Raw genomic sequence first — 22,679 nt, 5'->3', positions numbered from 1 at the left:
GCCTACATGTAAGATGCAGGTTTATGTCTATCTGTCTGTCTGTCTGTCTGTGTAATATCAAATGCTGTTAGTTAGTCATTACAAATGATGATTACTGTTAATAACTCTGTATATAATATGCATTGTGTTTTGCTGTTTTATACTTTGATTAATGTATTTTGTGCTTTGTAAGTCAGTGGCTTTACTATTTTTGTCTTTCCCTGTCTTGACTGAATAAGTGAGCTCACTAAGACAAATTCCAATCAATCACGTTGATATGGCAATATGTTATTGAATCTGTCTGTCTGTCTGTCTGTCTATCTGTCTATCTGTGTAATATCAAATGCTAGTCATTACAAGTGCTGAATAACGTTAACATGAAGAACTTTGTATTTAATATGTATTGTGTTTTGCTGCGCACAGGAGATAATGAAGAAGACCATCAACTTCTTCCCAGGAAGGATGGAGGTGTCATTCAGACACAGCAGCTGTGGCAGAGTTTGACCACAGGCAGCCAAACAGTCAGTGTGCCTGTCACAACCCTGCCTCCTGCCACTCTCAACCCTCCACCTGTGACTCCCTCCCAGGATGAGTCACTGAGCCGGGCCACGGTGGAGAAGATTGTGACCGAGATCCTGGAAAAACAACAACAACAACATCAGCAGCAACAGCAGCAGCAGAAGAAAATGACCAGGAACTGTTTAGCCTGCGGTCAGCCAAAGTCTAGGTATCTTGGTGACGGCTCTTCAGTTAATTTTTTTTATCAGACGAATACAGTGAAGTACTTTTACTGCTCCACAAAGGTCTTTAAGACATATGCAGATGAAGGCCTCACAAACCCCCGAATGACTTTTGAGGACTTTGCTGCATCTCCATTCTTTGAGCGGGAGCTGGACGCCGCCAGGCAGAGGGGGGCTGAGTGGAGGAAGGTGGCAGAGGAGAGGGCCAAGAGGAAGTCATCGGTTCAGCTGCCAACAGGTCGCCTGTGCCGGTTCTGTCACCTGCCACTAAAGCAGAGTCCCCACAGCCCTCACACTCATACAAGTTTCCCCGGGGTGGCGGGGAAGTACATCTACTGCCCCTCTAGAGTGTTCTCCTTGTACAAGGCTAAGGGCATGGAGACCGAGATGACCTGGATGGAGTTCACTCAGTCTGACTTCTACCAGGCTGAAAGGGACAGATGGGTCGCAGAGAAGAGGAAGTGAACCCACCAAACCCCCAAACCCCAAATATATCCTCTCACACAAACACACACTGTACCACTGTAACACTGTATGTCGTCAGGGCCGCTTCTAAATATATAAATACCAAATTATTGCATTAGAATAAATATAATTATTGCACTAGAATAAATATAATTATTGCATTCGAATAAATATAATTATTGCACTAGAATAAATATAATTATTGCACTAGAATAAATATAATTATTGCATTAGAATAAATATAATTATTGCACTAGAATAAATATAATTATTGCATTAGAATAAATATAATTATTGCACTAGAATAAATATAATTATTGCACTAGAATAAATATAATTATTGCATTAGAATAAATATAAGTATTACACTAGAATACATGTAATTATTGCACTAGAATAATTGCCCCTTTACATGCACACTAGTGTCCCTGTTATACTGTAAGTTGTATCCTGTATATATTGTGAACTATAATCATATTAAGATAAGATAAACCTTTATTGATCCAGAGCGGAGAAATTCGGTTGTTGCAGCATAAAGACAGAAATAAAAACAGATAAATAGAGAAGTAAAATACAGAAATAATAAAGAAGTATATACAAGTAAAAATAAGAATATAATACTAAATAGAATCTATACAGGAGCATTTGGAGACTAGAGTACAGCATTATAATATTGTCCTATGGTAAATTATGATATAGTATGGGATATGAGATATACTGTAGTATAAGGTGAAAGGTAGTAATCTGGCAGTTTACAGAGAAGCAGCAATCCTAACATTTGAGAAGCTGAAACCAGAGTTGATTGATTATTTTTTCAGTACTAATATTGTAAATGTGTTTATGGATACACTATGTACTGTATATATACTTCATATTTCATATGCTTTTCATTTGTTTTATATATTATATTGTTGTCAGTTTTGATTGTGTTTAATTCTTAAGAATCCAGCTGTTCAATAAAATATCTTGAAAGCAACACTGTGACTCTCTTTACTTTATAGAAATTAAATAATAAATTTATATTCATATGCTGACACATCTGTACCATAAACATCTGTTGTTGTGCCTTAATATACTTATATTATTTCCAAATATTATGCCAGTTTTACTTAAAACTGGCATATTTGGAAATAATATCTTATATATTATTATATATCATACATATCTTATATATATATATACATAATTATATAAAGGGTGTTTCTCTATTCTATGATGTCGAGCACTTTATTTTGTGTTTTATACATGTGTGCTATAGAAATAAATTATTATTATTGTCAATATTATTAAGTTCAAATAAACTTTTACCAGTAGCAGCATGTAAAAGTAGCATGTATAATCTTTAAATCATAAGGTCTTATTATCTTATTATCATCATCCTAAAAGATTAATTGTTTCCACATGATTTGTCCAAAAATCTGTGATTAATTTTATTTTAAACTTTTTAAAAGGTTAAATGTAATTGTTTTGTATTATACACACAAGATGTAGCAAAATATTCTGAACCAAGTATGTGACATTATATTTGGGTAAGGAGGGATTTGAAGACGCTTCCTTTCTGAAAGGCTTCTGGTCAAGAAAAAGTCCTCTACACCTATACGCGGCTTGCCTTCGCGTGTTAGGCGAACGTGATAACCGCTACACTACAGAAACCGATGAAAAGGCCCTTTTACGCATCTGGGCGCGTTAATGCACCTGCATACTTCACCGCAAACATTTCAAATGCCAGACGTCATGTTAGCTTTTGACTTGGAGATATCAGATGATAAATTCTAAACCGGATTCAGTCACAGCTGCTGTGTCATGGATTTGAGTGACAGTAAATGCAGTAGGCACGCTAACCATAAATGTCTATTTTATTAGAAACAGTCCTTCATCATGAATCTAGTCATTTGTTGAAAAGGGTTTATTGTAGCCTGGTTTCAGTCCTCCCATTATCAGCATGAAAACAACATTCACAAAAAAGAAAAAGATTTGAGCCACTGAGGTACAGAAACCCCCAAGTCAATGCTGAAAGGCATCACCTCCGAATTCAGCGTGACATGACATTGAGTGGTCTATTTACGTGGTTTCATCCACATTTCACATCTGCGATTTACCAGAGCCAACACAACCAAAATGTGTCGCTGTCCTTCAACTTCAATCATTCCCTGTATATCTCTGTATATTTCCCGTATACACTGGAACAGCGCCCCCTGCCCGTTGACGTGCCAAAAACAGGGATGAAGCAGTCCTCGTTAGTATAGTGGACAGTATCTCCGCCTGTCACGCGGAAGACCAGCTGCTGATTATTCAACAAGAAAGACAAAAGTTGTAAAGCAGCAGCAGTTGTTACTTCACAGCAGAATGGAGAATTCCCAATTAGCAGCCACTCAGCACGCAATGTGATATTCCTACCATATGTTGGTTTCCGGGAGGCTGCGGAGAAGGACTTTCTTTTGGCATCATGGAAGTTCTGGCAAACCGTTAGACGACTCAAGAAGGGAGAGCAGGTTTTGGCTGAGACTGTGTTCAGCAGGGGAGCAGAACTGCTGACCCTAACTGAGGATATTATCGAGCGGCGGAAAGAGCATTTTGAAGAGCTCCTGAGCCCGACCAACACATCCTCCGTGGAGGAGGCAGAGTTTGAGGACTTGGGGGAAGCGTCACCCATATCCCTGGCAGAGGTGTGTGAGGTAGTTAAGAAGCTCTTCAGCGGTAAGGTGCCAGGTGTGGATGAGATTCGCTCTGAGATGCTTAAGGCTTTGCACATTGTTTGGCTGTCTTGACCGACACGCCTCTTCAGTTTCGCATGGAGGTCCGGGACAGTGCCTGTGGGATGGCAGAACGGGGCCGTGATTCACATTTGTAAAAAGGGAGACCGGAGGGTGTGCTCCAATCATGAAGGTATCGCACTGCTCAGCCTCTCTGGGAAGGGTGCTGGAAAGGTGGCGCTAGCCTCAGATCAAGAAGGAGCAGAGCGGATTCCGTCCTGGTCATGGAACAGTGGACCACCTCTTTATCCTTGTATGGTTGAACAGAAACCCCCACGTCAATGCTGAAAGGTGTAAACTCTGAATTCAGCGTGGCATGACATTGAATAGTCTATTTACGCGGTTGTATCCAAATTTCACATCCGCGGTCGACCAGAGCAAACGCAACCAGAATGTCTCACTGTCCTTCAACTTCAATGATTCCCCGTGTATCTATATATTCCCTGAAGGAAGGAAGCCAAACACGATTTCAAGTAGTGTTACTTATTACCCGGTGTACTGGGAATACAACTCGGCAGACTTGGACAGTGAAAGAGTAAGGATGAACAAAGGAATGTGTTTCTGCCCAGTTTCGAACTGGGGACCTTTCGCGTGTTAGGCGAACGTGATAACCGCTACACTACGGAAACCGATGAAAAGGCCCTTTTACGCATCTGGGCGCGTTAATGCACCTGCATACTTCACCGCAAACATTTCAAATGCCAGACGTCATGTTAGCTTTTGACTTGGAGATATCAGATGATAAATTCTAAACCGGATTCAGTCACAGCTGCTGTGTCATGGATTTGAGTGACAGTAAATGCAGTAGGCACGCTAACCATAAATGTCTATTTTATTAGAAACAGTCCTTCATCATGAATCTAGTCATTTGTTGAAAAGGGTTTATTGTAGCCTGGTTTCAGTCCTCCCATTATCAGCATGAAAACAACATTCACAAAAAAGAAAAAGATTTGAGCCACTGAGGTACAGAAACCCCCAAGTCAATGCTGAAAGGCATCACCTCCGAATTCAGCGTGACATGACATTGAGTGGTCTATTTACGTGGTTTCATCCACATTTCACATCTGCGATTTACCAGAGCCAACACAACCAAAATGTGTCGCTGTCCTTCAACTTCAATCATTCCCTGTATATCTCTGTATATTTCCCGTATACACTGGAACAGCGCCCCCTGCCCGTTGACGTGCCAAAAACAGGGATGAAGCAGTCCTCGTTAGTATAGTGGACAGTATCTCCGCCTGTCACGCGGAAGACCAGCTGCTGATTATTCAACAAGAAAGACAAAAGTTGTAAAGCAGCAGCAGTTGTTACTTCACAGCAGAATGGAGAATTCCCAATTAGCAGCCACTCAGCACGCAATGTGATATTCCTACCATATGTTGGTTTCCGGGAGGCTGCGGAGAAGGACTTTCTTTTGGCATCATGGAAGTTCTGGCAAACCGTTAGACGACTCAAGAAGGGAGAGCAGGTTTTGGCTGAGACTGTGTTCAGCAGGGGAGCAGAACTGCTGACCCTAACTGAGGATATTATCGAGCGGCGGAAAGAGCATTTTGAAGAGCTCCTGAGCCCGACCAACACATCCTCCGTGGAGGAGGCAGAGTTTGAGGACTTGGGGGAAGCGTCACCCATATCCCTGGCAGAGGTGTGTGAGGTAGTTAAGAAGCTCTTCAGCGGTAAGGTGCCAGGTGTGGATGAGATTCGCTCTGAGATGCTTAAGGCTTTGCACATTGTTTGGCTGTCTTGACCGACACGCCTCTTCAGTTTCGCATGGAGGTCCGGGACAGTGCCTGTGGGATGGCAGAACGGGGCCGTGATTCACATTTGTAAAAAGGGAGACCGGAGGGTGTGCTCCAATCATGAAGGTATCGCACTGCTCAGCCTCTCTGGGAAGGGTGCTGGAAAGGTGGCGCTAGCCTCAGATCAAGAAGGAGCAGAGCGGATTCCGTCCTGGTCATGGAACAGTGGACCACCTCTTTATCCTTGTATGGTTGAACAGAAACCCCCACGTCAATGCTGAAAGGTGTAAACTCTGAATTCAGCGTGGCATGACATTGAATAGTCTATTTACGCGGTTGTATCCAAATTTCACATCCGCGGTCGACCAGAGCAAACGCAACCAGAATGTCTCACTGTCCTTCAACTTCAATGATTCCCCGTGTATCTATATATTCCCTGAAGGAAGGAAGCCAAACACGATTTCAAGTAGTGTTACTTATTACCCGGTGTACTGGGAATACAACTCGGCAGACTTGGACAGTGAAAGAGTAAGGATGAACAAAGGAATGTGTTTCTGCCCAGTTTCGAACTGGGGACCTTTCGCGTGTTAGGCGAACGTGATAACCGCTACACTACGGAAACCGATGAAAAGGCCCTTTTACGCATCTGGGCGCGTTAATGCACCTGCATACTTCACCGCAAACATTTCAAATGCCAGACGTCATGTTAGCTTTTGACTTGGAGATATCAGATGATAAATTCTAAACCGGATTCAGTCACAGCTGCTGTGTCATGGATTTGAGTGACAGTAAATGCAGTAGGCACGCTAACCATAAATGTCTATTTTATTAGAAACAGTCCTTCATCATGAATCTAGTCATTTGTTGAAAAGGGTTTATTGTAGCCTGGTTTCAGTCCTCCCATTATCAGCATGAAAACAACATTCACAAAAAAGAAAAAGATTTGAGCCACTGAGGTACAGAAACCCCCAAGTCAATGCTGAAAGGCATCACCTCCGAATTCAGCGTGACATGACATTGAGTGGTCTATTTACGTGGTTTCATCCACATTTCACATCTGCGATTTACCAGAGCCAACACAACCAAAATGTGTCGCTGTCCTTCAACTTCAATCATTCCCTGTATATCTCTGTATATTTCCCGTATACACTGGAACAGCGCCCCCTGCCCGTTGACGTGCCAAAAACAGGGATGAAGCAGTCCTCGTTAGTATAGTGGACAGTATCTCCGCCTGTCACGCGGAAGACCAGCTGCTGATTATTCAACAAGAAAGACAAAAGTTGTAAAGCAGCAGCAGTTGTTACTTCACAGCAGAATGGAGAATTCCCAATTAGCAGCCACTCAGCACGCAATGTGATATTCCTACCATATGTTGGTTTCCGGGAGGCTGCGGAGAAGGACTTTCTTTTGGCATCATGGAAGTTCTGGCAAACCGTTAGACGACTCAAGAAGGGAGAGCAGGTTTTGGCTCAGACTGTGTTCAGCAGGGGAGCAGAACTGCTGACCCTGACTGAGGATATTATCGAGCGGCGGAAAGAGCATTTTGAAGAGCTCCTGAGCCCGACCAACACATCCTCCGTGGAGGAGGCAGAGTTTGAGGACTTGGGGGAAGCGTCACCCATATCCCTGGCAGAGGTGTGTGAGGTAGTTAAGAAGCTCTTCAGCGGTAAGGTGCCAGGTGTGGATGAGATTCGCTCTGAGATGCTTAAGGCTTTGCACATTGTTTGGCTGTCTTGACCGACACGCCTCTTCAGTTTCGCATGGAGGTCCGGGACAGTGCCTGTGGGATGGCAGAACGGGGCCGTGATTCACATTTGTAAAAAGGGAGACCGGAGGGTGTGCTCCAATCATGAAGGTATCGCACTGCTCAGCCTCTCTGGGAAGGGTGCTGGAAAGGTGGCGCTAGCCTCAGATCAAGAAGGAGCAGAGCGGATTCCGTCCTGGTCATGGAACAGTGGACCACCTCTTTATCCTTGTATGGTTGAACAGAAACCCCCACGTCAATGCTGAAAGGTGTAAACTCTGAATTCAGCGTGGCATGACATTGAATAGTCTATTTACGCGGTTGTATCCAAATTTCACATCCGCGGTCGACCAGAGCAAACGCAACCAGAATGTCTCACTGTCCTTCAACTTCAATGATTCCCCGTGTATCTATATATTCCCTGAAGGAAGGAAGCCAAACACGATTTCAAGTAGTGTTACTTATTACCCGGTGTACTGGGAATACAACTCGGCAGACTTGGACAGTGAAAGAGTAAGGATGAACAAAGGAATGTGTTTCTGCCCAGTTTCGAACTGGGGACCTTTCGCGTGTTAGGCGAACGTGATAACCGCTACACTACGGAAACCGATGAAAAGGCCCTTTTACGCATCTGGGCGCGTTAATGCACCTGCATACTTCACCGCAAACATTTCAAATGCCAGACGTCATGTTAGCTTTTGACTTGGAGATATCAGATGATAAATTCTAAACCGGATTCAGTCACAGCTGCTGTGTCATGGATTTGAGTGACAGTAAATGCAGTAGGCACGCTAACCATAAATGTCTATTTTATTAGAAACAGTCCTTCATCATGAATCTAGTCATTTGTTGAAAAGGGTTTATTGTAGCCTGGTTTCAGTCCTCCCATTATCAGCATGAAAACAACATTCACAAAAAAGAAAAAGATTTGAGCCACTGAGGTACAGAAACCCCCAAGTCAATGCTGAAAGGCATCACCTCCGAATTCAGCGTGACATGACATTGAGTGGTCTATTTACGTGGTTTCATCCACATTTCACATCTGCGATTTACCAGAGCCAACACAACCAAAATGTGTCGCTGTCCTTCAACTTCAATCATTCCCTGTATATCTCTGTATATTTCCCGTATACACTGGAACAGCGCCCCCTGCCCGTTGACGTGCCAAAAACAGGGATGAAGCAGTCCTCGTTAGTATAGTGGACAGTATCTCCGCCTGTCACGCGGAAGACCAGCTGCTGATTATTCAACAAGAAAGACAAAAGTTGTAAAGCAGCAGCAGTTGTTACTTCACAGCAGAATGGAGAATTCCCAATTAGCAGCCACTCAGCACGCAATGTGATATTCCTACCATATGTTGGTTTCCGGGAGGCTGCGGAGAAGGACTTTCTTTTGGCATCATGGAAGTTCTGGCAAACCGTTAGACGACTCAAGAAGGGAGAGCAGGTTTTGGCTCAGACTGTGTTCAGCAGGGGAGCAGAACTGCTGACCCTGACTGAGGATATTATCGAGCGGCGGAAAGAGCATTTTGAAGAGCTCCTGAGCCCGACCAACACATCCTCCGTGGAGGAGGCAGAGTTTGAGGACTTGGGGGAAGCGTCACCCATATCCCTGGCAGAGGTGTGTGAGGTAGTTAAGAAGCTCTTCAGCGGTAAGGTGCCAGGTGTGGATGAGATTCGCTCTGAGATGCTTAAGGCTTTGCACATTGTTTGGCTGTCTTGACCGACACGCCTCTTCAGTTTCGCATGGAGGTCCGGGACAGTGCCTGTGGGATGGCAGAACGGGGCCGTGATTCACATTTGTAAAAAGGGAGACCGGAGGGTGTGCTCCAATCATGAAGGTATCGCACTGCTCAGCCTCTCTGGGAAGGGTGCTGGAAAGGTGGCGCTAGCCTCAGATCAAGAAGGAGCAGAGCGGATTCCGTCCTGGTCATGGAACAGTGGACCACCTCTTTATCCTTGTATGGTTGAACAGAAACCCCCACGTCAATGCTGAAAGGTGTAAACTCTGAATTCAGCGTGGCATGACATTGAATAGTCTATTTACGCGGTTGTATCCAAATTTCACATCCGCGGTCGACCAGAGCAAACGCAACCAGAATGTCTCACTGTCCTTCAACTTCAATGATTCCCCGTGTATCTATATATTCCCTGAAGGAAGGAAGCCAAACACGATTTCAAGTAGTGTTACTTATTACCCGGTGTACTGGGAATACAACTCGGCAGACTTGGACAGTGAAAGAGTAAGGATGAACAAAGGAATGTGTTTCTGCCCAGTTTCGAACTGGGGACCTTTCGCGTGTTAGGCGAACGTGATAACCGCTACACTACGGAAACCGATGAAAAGGCCCTTTTACGCATCTGGGCGCGTTAATGCACCTGCATACTTCACCGCAAACATTTCAAATGCCAGACGTCATGTTAGCTTTTGACTTGGAGATATCAGATGATAAATTCTAAACCGGATTCAGTCACAGCTGCTGTGTCATGGATTTGAGTGACAGTAAATGCAGTAGGCACGCTAACCATAAATGTCTATTTTATTAGAAACAGTCCTTCATCATGAATCTAGTCATTTGTTGAAAAGGGTTTATTGTAGCCTGGTTTCAGTCCTCCCATTATCAGCATGAAAACAACATTCACAAAAAAGAAAAAGATTTGAGCCACTGAGGTACAGAAACCCCCAAGTCAATGCTGAAAGGCATCACCTCCGAATTCAGCGTGACATGACATTGAGTGGTCTATTTACGTGGTTTCATCCACATTTCACATCTGCGATTTACCAGAGCCAACACAACCAAAATGTGTCGCTGTCCTTCAACTTCAATCATTCCCTGTATATCTCTGTATATTTCCCGTATACACTGGAACAGCGCCCCCTGCCCGTTGACGTGCCAAAAACAGGGATGAAGCAGTCCTCGTTAGTATAGTGGACAGTATCTCCGCCTGTCACGCGGAAGACCAGCTGCTGATTATTCAACAAGAAAGACAAAAGTTGTAAAGCAGCAGCAGTTGTTACTTCACAGCAGAATGGAGAATTCCCAATTAGCAGCCACTCAGCACGCAATGTGATATTCCTACCATATGTTGGTTTCCGGGAGGCTGCGGAGAAGGACTTTCTTTTGGCATCATGGAAGTTCTGGCAAACCGTTAGACGACTCAAGAAGGGAGAGCAGGTTTTGGCTCAGACTGTGTTCAGCAGGGGAGCAGAACTGCTGACCCTGACTGAGGATATTATCGAGCGGCGGAAAGAGCATTTTGAAGAGCTCCTGAGCCCGACCAACACATCCTCCGTGGAGGAGGCAGAGTTTGAGGACTTGGGGGAAGCGTCACCCATATCCCTGGCAGAGGTGTGTGAGGTAGTTAAGAAGCTCTTCAGCGGTAAGGTGCCAGGTGTGGATGAGATTCGCTCTGAGATGCTTAAGGCTTTGCACATTGTTTGGCTGTCTTGACCGACACGCCTCTTCAGTTTCGCATGGAGGTCCGGGACAGTGCCTGTGGGATGGCAGAACGGGGCCGTGATTCACATTTGTAAAAAGGGAGACCGGAGGGTGTGCTCCAATCATGAAGGTATCGCACTGCTCAGCCTCTCTGGGAAGGGTGCTGGAAAGGTGGCGCTAGCCTCAGATCAAGAAGGAGCAGAGCGGATTCCGTCCTGGTCATGGAACAGTGGACCACCTCTTTATCCTTGTATGGTTGAACAGAAACCCCCACGTCAATGCTGAAAGGTGTAAACTCTGAATTCAGCGTGGCATGACATTGAATAGTCTATTTACGCGGTTGTATCCAAATTTCACATCCGCGGTCGACCAGAGCAAACGCAACCAGAATGTCTCACTGTCCTTCAACTTCAATGATTCCCCGTGTATCTATATATTCCCTGAAGGAAGGAAGCCAAACACGATTTCAAGTAGTGTTACTTATTACCCGGTGTACTGGGAATACAACTCGGCAGACTTGGACAGTGAAAGAGTAAGGATGAACAAAGGAATGTGTTTCTGCCCAGTTTCGAACTGGGGACCTTTCGCGTGTTAGGCGAACGTGATAACCGCTACACTACGGAAACCGATGAAAAGGCCCTTTTACGCATCTGGGCGCGTTAATGCACCTGCATACTTCACCGCAAACATTTCAAATGCCAGACGTCATGTTAGCTTTTGACTTGGAGATATCAGATGATAAATTCTAAACCGGATTCAGTCACAGCTGCTGTGTCATGGATTTGAGTGACAGTAAATGCAGTAGGCACGCTAACCATAAATGTCTATTTTATTAGAAACAGTCCTTCATCATGAATCTAGTCATTTGTTGAAAAGGGTTTATTGTAGCCTGGTTTCAGTCCTCCCATTATCAGCATGAAAACAACATTCACAAAAAAGAAAAAGATTTGAGCCACTGAGGTACAGAAACCCCCAAGTCAATGCTGAAAGGCATCACCTCCGAATTCAGCGTGACATGACATTGAGTGGTCTATTTACGTGGTTTCATCCACATTTCACATCTGCGATTTACCAGAGCCAACACAACCAAAATGTGTCGCTGTCCTTCAACTTCAATCATTCCCTGTATATCTCTGTATATTTCCCGTATACACTGGAACAGCGCCCCCTGCCCGTTGACGTGCCAAAAACAGGGATGAAGCAGTCCTCGTTAGTATAGTGGACAGTATCTCCGCCTGTCACGCGGAAGACCAGCTGCTGATTATTCAACAAGAAAGACAAAAGTTGTAAAGCAGCAGCAGTTGTTACTTCACAGCAGAATGGAGAATTCCCAATTAGCAGCCACTCAGCACGCAATGTGATATTCCTACCATATGTTGGTTTCCGGGAGGCTGCGGAGAAGGACTTTCTTTTGGCATCATGGAAGTTCTGGCAAACCGTTAGACGACTCAAGAAGGGAGAGCAGGTTTTGGCTGAGACTGTGTTCAGCAGGGGAGCAGAACTGCTGACCCTGACTGAGGATATTATCGAGCGGCGGAAAGAGCATTTTGAAGAGCTCCTGAGCCCGACCAACACATCCTCCGTGGAGGAGGCAGAGTTTGAGGACTTGGGGGAAGCGTCACCCATATCCCTGGCAGAGGTGTGTGAGGTAGTTAAGAAGCTCTTCAGCGGTAAGGTGCCAGGTGTGGATGAGATTCGCTCTGAGATGCTTAAGGCTTTGCACATTGTTTGGCTGTCTTGACCGACACGCCTCTTCAGTTTCGCATGGAGGTCCGGGACAGTGCCTGTGGGATGGCAGAACGGGGCCGTGATTCACATTTGTAAAAAGGGAGACCGGAGGGTGTGCTCCAATCATGAAGGTATCGCACTGCTCAGCCTCTCTGGGAAGGGTGCTGGAAAGGTGGCGCTAGCCTCAGATCAAGAAGGAGCAGAGCGGATTCCGTCCTGGTCATGGAACAGTGGACCACCTCTTTATCCTTGTATGGTTGAACAGAAACCCCCACGTCAATGCTGAAAGGTGTAAACTCTGAATTCAGCGTGGCATGACATTGAATAGTCTATTTACGCGGTTGTATCCAAATTTCACATCCGCGGTCGACCAGAGCAAACGCAACCAGAATGTCTCACTGTCCTTCAACTTCAATGATTCCCCGTGTATCTATATATTCCCTGAAGGAAGGAAGCCAAACACGATTTCAAGTAGTGTTACTTATTACCCGGTGTACTGGGAATACAACTCGGCAGACTTGGACAGTGAAAGAGTAAGGATGAACAAAGGAATGTGTTTCTGCCCAGTTTCGAACTGGGGACCTTTCGCGTGTTAGGCGAACGTGATAACCGCTACACTACGGAAACCGATGAAAAGGCCCTTTTACGCATCTGGGCGCGTTAATGCACCTGCATACTTCACCGCAAACATTTCAAATGCCAGACGTCATGTTAGCTTTTGACTTGGAGATATCAGATGATAAATTCTAAACCGGATTCAGTCACAGCTGCTGTGTCATGGATTTGAGTGACAGTAAATGCAGTAGGCACGCTAACCATAAATGTCTATTTTATTAGAAACAGTCCTTCATCATGAATCTAGTCATTTGTTGAAAAGGGTTTATTGTAGCCTGGTTTCAGTCCTCCCATTATCAGCATGAAAACAACATTCACAAAAAAGAAAAAGATTTGAGCCACTGAGGTACAGAAACCCCCAAGTCAATGCTGAAAGGCATCACCTCCGAATTCAGCGTGACATGACATTGAGTGGTCTATTTACGTGGTTTCATCCACATTTCACATCTGCGATTTACCAGAGCCAACACAACCAAAATGTGTCGCTGTCCTTCAACTTCAATCATTCCCTGTATATCTCTGTATATTTCCCGTATACACTGGAACAGCGCCCCCTGCCCGTTGACGTGCCAAAAACAGGGATGAAGCAGTCCTCGTTAGTATAGTGGACAGTATCTCCGCCTGTCACGCGGAAGACCAGCTGCTGATTATTCAACAAGAAAGACAAAAGTTGTAAAGCAGCAGCAGTTGTTACTTCACAGCAGAATGGAGAATTCCCAATTAGCAGCCACTCAGCACGCAATGTGATATTCCTACCATATGTTGGTTTCCGGGAGGCTGCGGAGAAGGACTTTCTTTTGGCATCATGGAAGTTCTGGCAAACCGTTAGACGACTCAAGAAGGGAGAGCAGGTTTTGGCTGAGACTGTGTTCAGCAGGGGAGCAGAACTGCTGACCCTGACTGAGGATATTATCGAGCGGCGGAAAGAGCATTTTGAAGAGCTCCTGAGCCCGACCAACACATCCTCCGTGGAGGAGGCAGAGTTTGAGGACTTGGGGGAAGCGTCACCCATATCCCTGGCAGAGGTGTGTGAGGTAGTTAAGAAGCTCTTCAGCGGTAAGGTGCCAGGTGTGGATGAGATTCGCTCTGAGATGCTTAAGGCTTTGCACATTGTTTGGCTGTCTTGACCGACACGCCTCTTCAGTTTCGCATGGAGGTCCGGGACAGTGCCTGTGGGATGGCAGAACGGGGCCGTGATTCACATTTGTAAAAAGGGAGACCGGAGGGTGTGCTCCAATCATGAAGGTATCGCACTGCTCAGCCTCTCTGGGAAGGGTGCTGGAAAGGTGGCGCTAGCCTCAGATCAAGAAGGAGCAGAGCGGATTCCGTCCTGGTCATGGAACAGTGGACCACCTCTTTATCCTTGTATGGTTGAACAGAAACCCCCACGTCAATGCTGAAAGGTGTAAACTCTGAATTCAGCGTGGCATGACATTGAATAGTCTATTTACGCGGTTGTATCCAAATTTCACATCCGCGGTCGACCAGAGCAAACGCAACCAGAATGTCTCACTGTCCTTCAACTTCAATGATTCCCCGTGTATCTATATATTCCCTGAAGGAAGGAAGCCAAACACGATTTCAAGTAGTGTTACTTATTACCCGGTGTACTGGGAATACAACTCGGCAGACTTGGACAGTGAAAGAGTAAGGATGAACAAAGGAATGTGTTTCTGCCCAGTTTCGAACTGGGGACCTTTCGCGTGTTAGGCGAACGTGATAACCGCTACACTACGGAAACCGATGAAAAGGCCCTTTTACGCATCTGGGCGCGTTAATGCACCTGCATACTTCACCGCAAACATTTCAAATGCCAGACGTCATGTTAGCTTTTGACTTGGAGATATCAGATGATAAATTCTAAACCGGATTCAGTCACAGCTGCTGTGTCATGGATTTGAGTGACAGTAAATGCAGTAGGCACGCTAACCATAAATGTCTATTTTATTAGAAACAGTCCTTCATCATGAATCTAGTCATTTGTTGAAAAGGGTTTATTGTAGCCTGGTTTCAGTCCTCCCATTATCAGCATGAAAACAACATTCACAAAAAAGAAAAAGATTTGAGCCACTGAGGTACAGAAACCCCCAAGTCAATGCTGAAAGGCATCACCTCCGAATTCAGCGTGACATGACATTGAGTGGTCTATTTACGTGGTTTCATCCACATTTCACATCTGCGATTTACCAGAGCCAACACAACCAAAATGTGTCGCTGTCCTTCAACTTCAATCATTCCCTGTATATCTCTGTATATTTCCCGTATACACTGGAACAGCGCCCCCTGCCCGTTGACGTGCCAAAAACAGGGATGAAGCAGTCCTCGTTAGTATAGTGGACAGTATCTCCGCCTGTCACGCGGAAGACCAGCTGCTGATTATTCAACAAGAAAGACAAAAGTTGTAAAGCAGCAGCAGTTGTTACTTCACAGCAGAATGGAGAATTCCCAATTAGCAGCCACTCAGCACGCAATGTGATATTCCTACCATATGTTGGTTTCCGGGAGGCTGCGGAGAAGGACTTTCTTTTGGCATCATGGAAGTTCTGGCAAACCGTTAGACGACTCAAGAAGGGAGAGCAGGTTTTGGCTGAGACTGTGTTCAGCAGGGGAGCAGAACTGCTGACCCTGACTGAGGATATTATCGAGCGGCGGAAAGAGCATTTTGAAGAGCTCCTGAGCCCGACCAACACATCCTCCGTGGAGGAGGCAGAGTTTGAGGACTTGGGGGAAGCGTCACCCATATCCCTGGCAGAGGTGTGTGAGGTAGTTAAGAAGCTCTTCAGCGGTAAGGTGCCAGGTGTGGATGAGATTCGCTCTGAGATGCTTAAGGCTTTGCACATTGTTTGGCTGTCTTGACCGACACGCCTCTTCAGTTTCGCATGGAGGTCCGGGACAGTGCCTGTGGGATGGCAGAACGGGGCCGTGATTCACATTTGTAAAAAGGGAGACCGGAGGGTGTGCTCCAATCATGAAGGTATCGCACTGCTCAGCCTCTCTGGGAAGGGTGCTGGAAAGGTGGCGCTAGCCTCAGATCAAGAAGGAGCAGAGCGGATTCCGTCCTGGTCATGGAACAGTGGACCACCTCTTTATCCTTGTATGGTTGAACAGAAACCCCCACGTCAATGCTGAAAGGTGTAAACTCTGAATTCAGCGTGGCATGACATTGAATAGTCTATTTACGCGGTTGTATCCAAATTTCACATCCGCGGTCGACCAGAGCAAACGCAACCAGAATGTCTCACTGTCCTTCAACTTCAATGATTCCCCGTGTATCTATATATTCCCTGAAGGAAGGAAGCCAAACACGATTTCAAGTAGTGTTACTTATTACCCGGTGTACTGGGAATACAACTCGGCAGACTTGGACAGTGAAAGAGTAAGGATGAACAAAGGAATGTGTTTCTGCCCAGTTTCGAACTGGGGACCTTTCGCGTGTTAGGCGAACGTGATAACCGCTACACTACGGAAACCGATGAAAAGGCCCTTTTACGCATCTGGGCGCGTTAATGCACCTGCATACTTCACCGCAAACATTTCAAATGCCAGACGTCATGTTAGCTTTTGACTTGGAGATATCAGATGATAAATTCTAAACCGGATTCAGTCACAGCTGCTGTGTCATGGATTTGAGTGACAGTAAATGCAGTAGGCACGCTAACCATAAATGTCTATTTTATTAGAAACAGTCCTTCATCATGAATCTAGTCATTTGTTGAAAAGGGTTTATTGTAGCCTGGTTTCAGTCCTCCCATTATCAGCATGAAAACAACATTCACAAAAAAGAAAAAGATTTGAGCCACTGAGGTACAGAAACCCCCAAGTCAATGCTGAAAGGCATCACCTCCGAATTCAGCGTGACATGACATTGAGTGGTCTATTTACGTGGTTTCATCCACATTTCACATCTGCGATTTACCAGAGCCAACACAACCAAAATGTGTCGCTGTCCTTCAACTTCAATCATTCCCTGTATATCTCTGTATATTTCCCGTATACACTGGAACAGCGCCCCCTGCCCGTTGACGTGCCAAAAACAGGGATGAAGCAGTCCTCGTTAGTATAGTGGACAGTATCTCCGCCTGTCACGCGGAAGACCAGCTGCTGATTATTCAACAAGAAAGACAAAAGTTGTAAAGCAGCAGCAGTTGTTACTTCACAGCAGAATGGAGAATTCCCAATTAGCAGCCACTCAGCACGCAATGTGATATTCCTACCATATGTTGGTTTCCGGGAGGCTGCGGAGAAGGACTTTCTTTTGGCATCATGGAAGTTCTGGCAAACCGTTAGACGACTCAAGAAGGGAGAGCAGGTTTTGGCTGAGACTGTGTTCAGCAGGGGAGCAGAACTGCTGACCCTGACTGAGGATATTATCGAGCGGCGGAAAGAGCATTTTGAAGAGCTCCTGAGCCCGACCAACACATCCTCCGTGGAGGAGGCAGAGTTTGAGGACTTGGGGGAAGCGTCACCCATATCCCTGGCAGAGGTGTGTGAGGTAGTTAAGAAGCTCTTCAGCGGTAAGGTGCCAGGTGTGGATGAGATTCGCTCTGAGATGCTTAAGGCTTTGCACATTGTTTGGCTGTCTTGACCGACACGCCTCTTCAGTTTCGCATGGAGGTCCGGGACAGTGCCTGTGGGATGGCAGAACGGGGCCGTGATTCACATTTGTAAAAAGGGAGACCGGAGGGTGTGCTCCAATCATGAAGGTATCGCACTGCTCAGCCTCTCTGGGAAGGGTGCTGGAAAGGTGGCGCTAGCCTCAGATCAAGAAGGAGCAGAGCGGATTCCGTCCTGGTCATGGAACAGTGGACCACCTCTTTATCCTTGTATGGTTGAACAGAAACCCCCACGTCAATGCTGAAAGGTGTAAACTCTGAATTCAGCGTGGCATGACATTGAATAGTCTATTTACGCGGTTGTATCCAAATTTCACATCCGCGGTCGACCAGAGCAAACGCAACCAGAATGTCTCACTGTCCTTCAACTTCAATGATTCCCCGTGTATCTATATATTCCCTGAAGGAAGGAAGCCAAACACGATTTCAAGTAGTGTTACTTATTACCCGGTGTACTGGGAATACAACTCGGCAGACTTGGACAGTGAAAGAGTAAGGATGAACAAAGGAATGTGTTTCTGCCCAGTTTCGAACTGGGGACCTTTCGCGTGTTAGGCGAACGTGATAACCGCTACACTACGGAAACCGATGAAAAGGCCCTTTTACGCATCTGGGCGCGTTAATGCACCTGCATACTTCACCGCAAACATTTCAAATGCCAGACGTCATGTTAGCTTTTGACTTGGAGATATCAGATGATAAATTCTAAACCGGATTCAGTCACAGCTGCTGTGTCATGGATTTGAGTGACAGTAAATGCAGTAGGCACGCTAACCATAAATGTCTATTTTATTAGAAACAGTCCTTCATCATGAATCTAGTCATTTGTTGAAAAGGGTTTATTGTAGCCTGGTTTCAGTCCTCCCATTATCAGCATGAAAACAACATTCACAAAAAAGAAAAAGATTTGAGCCACTGAGGTACAGAAACCCCCAAGTCAATGCTGAAAGGCATCACCTCCGAATTCAGCGTGACATGACATTGAGTGGTCTATTTACGTGGTTTCATCCACATTTCACATCTGCGATTTACCAGAGCCAACACAACCAAAATGTGTCGCTGTCCTTCAACTTCAATCATTCCCTGTATATCTCTGTATATTTCCCGTATACACTGGAACAGCGCCCCCTGCCCGTTGACGTGCCAAAAACAGGGATGAAGCAGTCCTCGTTAGTATAGTGGACAGTATCTCCGCCTGTCACGCGGAAGACCAGCTGCTGATTATTCAACAAGAAAGACAAAAGTTGTAAAGCAGCAGCAGTTGTTACTTCACAGCAGAATGGAGAATTCCCAATTAGCAGCCACTCAGCACGCAATGTGATATTCCTACCATATGTTGGTTTCCGGGAGGCTGCGGAGAAGGACTTTCTTTTGGCATCATGGAAGTTCTGGCAAACCGTTAGACGACTCAAGAAGGGAGAGCAGGTTTTGGCTGAGACTGTGTTCAGCAGGGGAGCAGAACTGCTGACCCTGACTGAGGATATTATCGAGCGGCGGAAAGAGCATTTTGAAGAGCTCCTGAGCCCGACCAACACATCCTCCGTGGAGGAGGCAGAGTTTGAGGACTTGGGGGAAGCGTCACCCATATCCCTGGCAGAGGTGTGTGAGGTAGTTAAGAAGCTCTTCAGCGGTAAGGTGCCAGGTGTGGATGAGATTCGCTCTGAGATGCTTAAGGCTTTGCACATTGTTTGGCTGTCTTGACCGACACGCCTCTTCAGTTTTGCATGGAGGTCCGGGACAGTGCCTGTGGGATGGCAGAACGGGGCCGTGATTCACATTTGTAAAAAGGGAGACCGGAGGGTGTGCTCCAATCATGAAGGTATCGCACTGCTCAGCCTCTCTGGGAAGGGTGCTGGAAAGGTGGCGCTAGCCTCAGATCAAGAAGGAGCAGAGCGGATTCCGTCCTGGTCATGGAACAGTGGACCACCTCTTTATCCTTGTATGGTTGAACAGAAACCCCCACGTCAATGCTGAAAGGTGTAAACTCTGAATTCAGCGTGGCATGACATTGAATAGTCTATTTACGCGGTTGTATCCAAATTTCACATCCGCGGTCGACCAGAGCAAACGCAACCAGAATGTCTCACTGTCCTTCAACTTCAATGATTCCCCGTGTATCTATATATTCCCTGAAGGAAGGAAGCCAAACACGATTTCAAGTAGTGTTACTTATTACCCGGTGTACTGGGAATACAACTCGGCAGACTTGGACAGTGAAAGAGTAAGGATGAACAAAGGAATGTGTTTCTGCCCAGTTTCGAACTGGGGACCTTTCGCGTGTTAGGCGAACGTGATAACCGCTACACTACGGAAACCGATGAAAAGGCCCTTTTACGCATCTGGGCGCGTTAATGCACCTGCATACTTCACCGCAAACATTTCAAATGCCAGATGTCATGTTAGCTTTTGACTTGGAGATATCAGATGATAAATTCTAAACCGGATTCAGTCACAGCTGCTGTGTCATGGATTTGAGTGACAGTAAATGCAGTAGGCACGCTAACCATAAATGTCTATTTTATTAGAAACAGTCCTTCATCATGAATCTAGTCATTTGTTGAAAAGGGTTTATTGTAGCCTGGTTTCAGTCCTCCCATTATCAGCATGAAAACAACATTCACAAAAAAGAAAAAGATTTGAGCCACTGAGGTACAGAAACCCCCAAGTCAATGCTGAAAGGCATCACCTCCGAATTCAGCGTGACATGACATTGAGTGGTCTATTTACGTGGTTTCATCCACATTTCACATCTGCGATTTACCAGAGCCAACACAACCAAAATGTGTCGCTGTCCTTCAACTTCAATCATTCCCTGTATATCTCTGTATATTTCCCGTATACACTGGAACAGCGCCCCCTGCCCGTTGACGTGCCAAAAACAGGGATGAAGCAGTCCTCGTTAGTATAGTGGACAGTATCTCCGCCTGTCACGCGGAAGACCAGCTGCTGATTATTCAACAAGAAAGACAAAAGTTGTAAAGCAGCAGCAGTTGTTACTTCACAGCAGAATGGAGAATTCCCAATTAGCAGCCACTCAGCACGCAATGTGATATTCCTACCATATGTTGGTTTCCGGGAGGCTGCGGAGAAGGACTTTCTTTTGGCATCATGGAAGTTCTGGCAAACCGTTAGACGACTCAAGAAGGGAGAGCAGGTTTTGGCTGAGACTGTGTTCAGCAGGGGAGCAGAACTGCTGACCCTGACTGAGGATATTATCGAGCGGCGGAAAGAGCATTTTGAAGAGCTCCTGAGCCCGACCAACACATCCTCCGTGGAGGAGGCAGAGTTTGAGGACTTGGGGGAAGCGTCACCCATATCCCTGGCAGAGGTGTGTGAGGTAGTTAAGAAGCTCTTCAGCGGTAAGGTGCCAGGTGTGGATGAGATTCGCTCTGAGATGCTTAAGGCTTTGCACATTGTTTGGCTGTCTTGACCGACACGCCTCTTCAGTTTCGCATGGAGGTCCGGGACAGTGCCTGTGGGATGGCAGAACGGGGCCGTGATTCACATTTGTAAAAAGGGAGACCGGAGGGTGTGCTCCAATCATGAAGGTATCGCACTGCTCAGCCTCTCTGGGAAGGGTGCTGGAAAGGTGGCGCTAGCCTCAGATCAAGAAGGAGCAGAGCGGATTCCGTCCTGGTCATGGAACAGTGGACCACCTCTTTATCCTTGTATGGTTGAACAGAAACCCCCACGTCAATGCTGAAAGGTGTAAACTCTGAATTCAGCGTGGCATGACATTGAATAGTCTATTTACGCGGTTGTATCCAAATTTCACATCCGCGGTCGACCAGAGCAAACGCAACCAGAATGTCTCACTGTCCTTCAACTTCAATGATTCCCCGTGTATCTATATATTCCCTGAAGGAAGGAAGCCAAACACGATTTCAAGTAGTGTTACTTATTACCCGGTGTACTGGGAATACAACTCGGCAGACTTGGACAGTGAAAGAGTAAGGATGAACAAAGGAATGTGTTTCTGCCCAGTTTCGAACTGGGGACCTTTCGCGTGTTAGGCGAACGTGATAACCGCTACACTACGGAAACCGATGAAAAGGCCCTTTTACGCATCTGGGCGCGTTAATGCACCTGCATACTTCACCGCAAACATTTCAAATGCCAGACGTCATGTTAGCTTTTGACTTGGAGATATCAGATGATAAATTCTAAACCGGATTCAGTCACAGCTGCTGTGTCATGGATTTGAGTGACAGTAAATGCAGTAGGCACGCTAACCATAAATGTCTATTTTATTAGAAACAGTCCTTCATCATGAATCTAGTCATTTGTTGAAAAGGGTTTATTGTAGCCTGGTTTCAGTCCTCCCATTATCAGCATGAAAACAACATTCACAAAAAAGAAAAAGATTTGAGCCACTGAGGTACAGAAACCCCCAAGTCAATGCTGAAAGGCATCACCTCCGAATTCAGCGTGACATGACATTGAGTGGTCTATTTACGTGGTTTCATCCACATTTCACATCTGCGATTTACCAGAGCCAACACAACCAAAATGTGTCGCTGTCCTTCAACTTCAATCATTCCCTGTATATCTCTGTATATTTCCCGTATACACTGGAACAGCGCCCCCTGCCCGTTGACGTGCCAAAAACAGGGATGAAGCAGTCCTCGTTAGTATAGTGGACAGTATCTCCGCCTGTCACGCGGAAGACCAGCTGCTGATTATTCAACAAGAAAGACAAAAGTTGTAAAGCAGCAGCAGTTGTTACTTCACAGCAGAATGGAGAATTCCCAATTAGCAGCCACTCAGCACGCAATGTGATATTCCTACCATATGTTGGTTTCCGGGAGGCTGCGGAGAAGGACTTTCTTTTGGCATCATGGAAGTTCTGGCAAACCGTTAGACGACT

At 45.8% G+C, this 22,679-nt stretch overlaps 11 non-coding genes across 11 annotated transcripts; all 11 read right to left on the bottom strand.

Annotated features, from left to right (window-relative positions):
• Nucleotides 1-4,493: 4,493 nt before the first annotated feature.
• On the bottom strand, nt 4,494-4,566 carry trnav-aac (transfer RNA valine (anticodon AAC)). Its single transcript has one exon. It is a non-coding gene; the product is annotated as a tRNA-Val (tRNA).
• Nucleotides 4,567-6,222: 1,656 nt separating this feature from the next.
• On the bottom strand, nt 6,223-6,295 carry trnav-aac (transfer RNA valine (anticodon AAC)). Its single transcript has one exon. It is a non-coding gene; the product is annotated as a tRNA-Val (tRNA).
• Nucleotides 6,296-7,951: 1,656 nt separating this feature from the next.
• Nucleotides 7,952-8,024, bottom strand: trnav-aac (transfer RNA valine (anticodon AAC)). The gene has a single exon. It is a non-coding gene; the product is annotated as a tRNA-Val (tRNA).
• Nucleotides 8,025-9,680: 1,656 nt separating this feature from the next.
• trnav-aac (transfer RNA valine (anticodon AAC)) lies at nt 9,681-9,753 on the bottom strand. The gene has a single exon. It is a non-coding gene; the product is annotated as a tRNA-Val (tRNA).
• A 1,656-nt stretch (nt 9,754-11,409) lies between these two features.
• On the bottom strand, nt 11,410-11,482 carry trnav-aac (transfer RNA valine (anticodon AAC)). Its single transcript has one exon. It is a non-coding gene; the product is annotated as a tRNA-Val (tRNA).
• Nucleotides 11,483-13,138: 1,656 nt separating this feature from the next.
• trnav-aac (transfer RNA valine (anticodon AAC)) lies at nt 13,139-13,211 on the bottom strand. The gene has a single exon. It is a non-coding gene; the product is annotated as a tRNA-Val (tRNA).
• Nucleotides 13,212-14,867: 1,656 nt separating this feature from the next.
• Nucleotides 14,868-14,940, bottom strand: trnav-aac (transfer RNA valine (anticodon AAC)). The gene has a single exon. It is a non-coding gene; the product is annotated as a tRNA-Val (tRNA).
• Nucleotides 14,941-16,596: 1,656 nt separating this feature from the next.
• On the bottom strand, nt 16,597-16,669 carry trnav-aac (transfer RNA valine (anticodon AAC)). The gene has a single exon. It is a non-coding gene; the product is annotated as a tRNA-Val (tRNA).
• Nucleotides 16,670-18,325: 1,656 nt separating this feature from the next.
• On the bottom strand, nt 18,326-18,398 carry trnav-aac (transfer RNA valine (anticodon AAC)). The gene has a single exon. It is a non-coding gene; the product is annotated as a tRNA-Val (tRNA).
• Nucleotides 18,399-20,054: 1,656 nt separating this feature from the next.
• On the bottom strand, nt 20,055-20,127 carry trnav-aac (transfer RNA valine (anticodon AAC)). The gene has a single exon. It is a non-coding gene; the product is annotated as a tRNA-Val (tRNA).
• Nucleotides 20,128-21,783: 1,656 nt separating this feature from the next.
• trnav-aac (transfer RNA valine (anticodon AAC)) lies at nt 21,784-21,856 on the bottom strand. Its single transcript has one exon. It is a non-coding gene; the product is annotated as a tRNA-Val (tRNA).
• Nucleotides 21,857-22,679: the final 823 nt, after the last annotated feature.

This window comes from Sebastes fasciatus (assembly GCF_043250625.1).
Source record: "Sebastes fasciatus isolate fSebFas1 chromosome 18 unlocalized genomic scaffold, fSebFas1.pri SUPER_18_unloc_1, whole genome shotgun sequence".
In the NCBI taxonomy this organism is placed as follows: domain Eukaryota; kingdom Metazoa; phylum Chordata; class Actinopteri; order Perciformes; family Sebastidae; genus Sebastes; species Sebastes fasciatus.
Note: the sequence above shows the minus strand (reverse complement) of the source record. Positions and strands in the feature narration are given on the sequence as shown.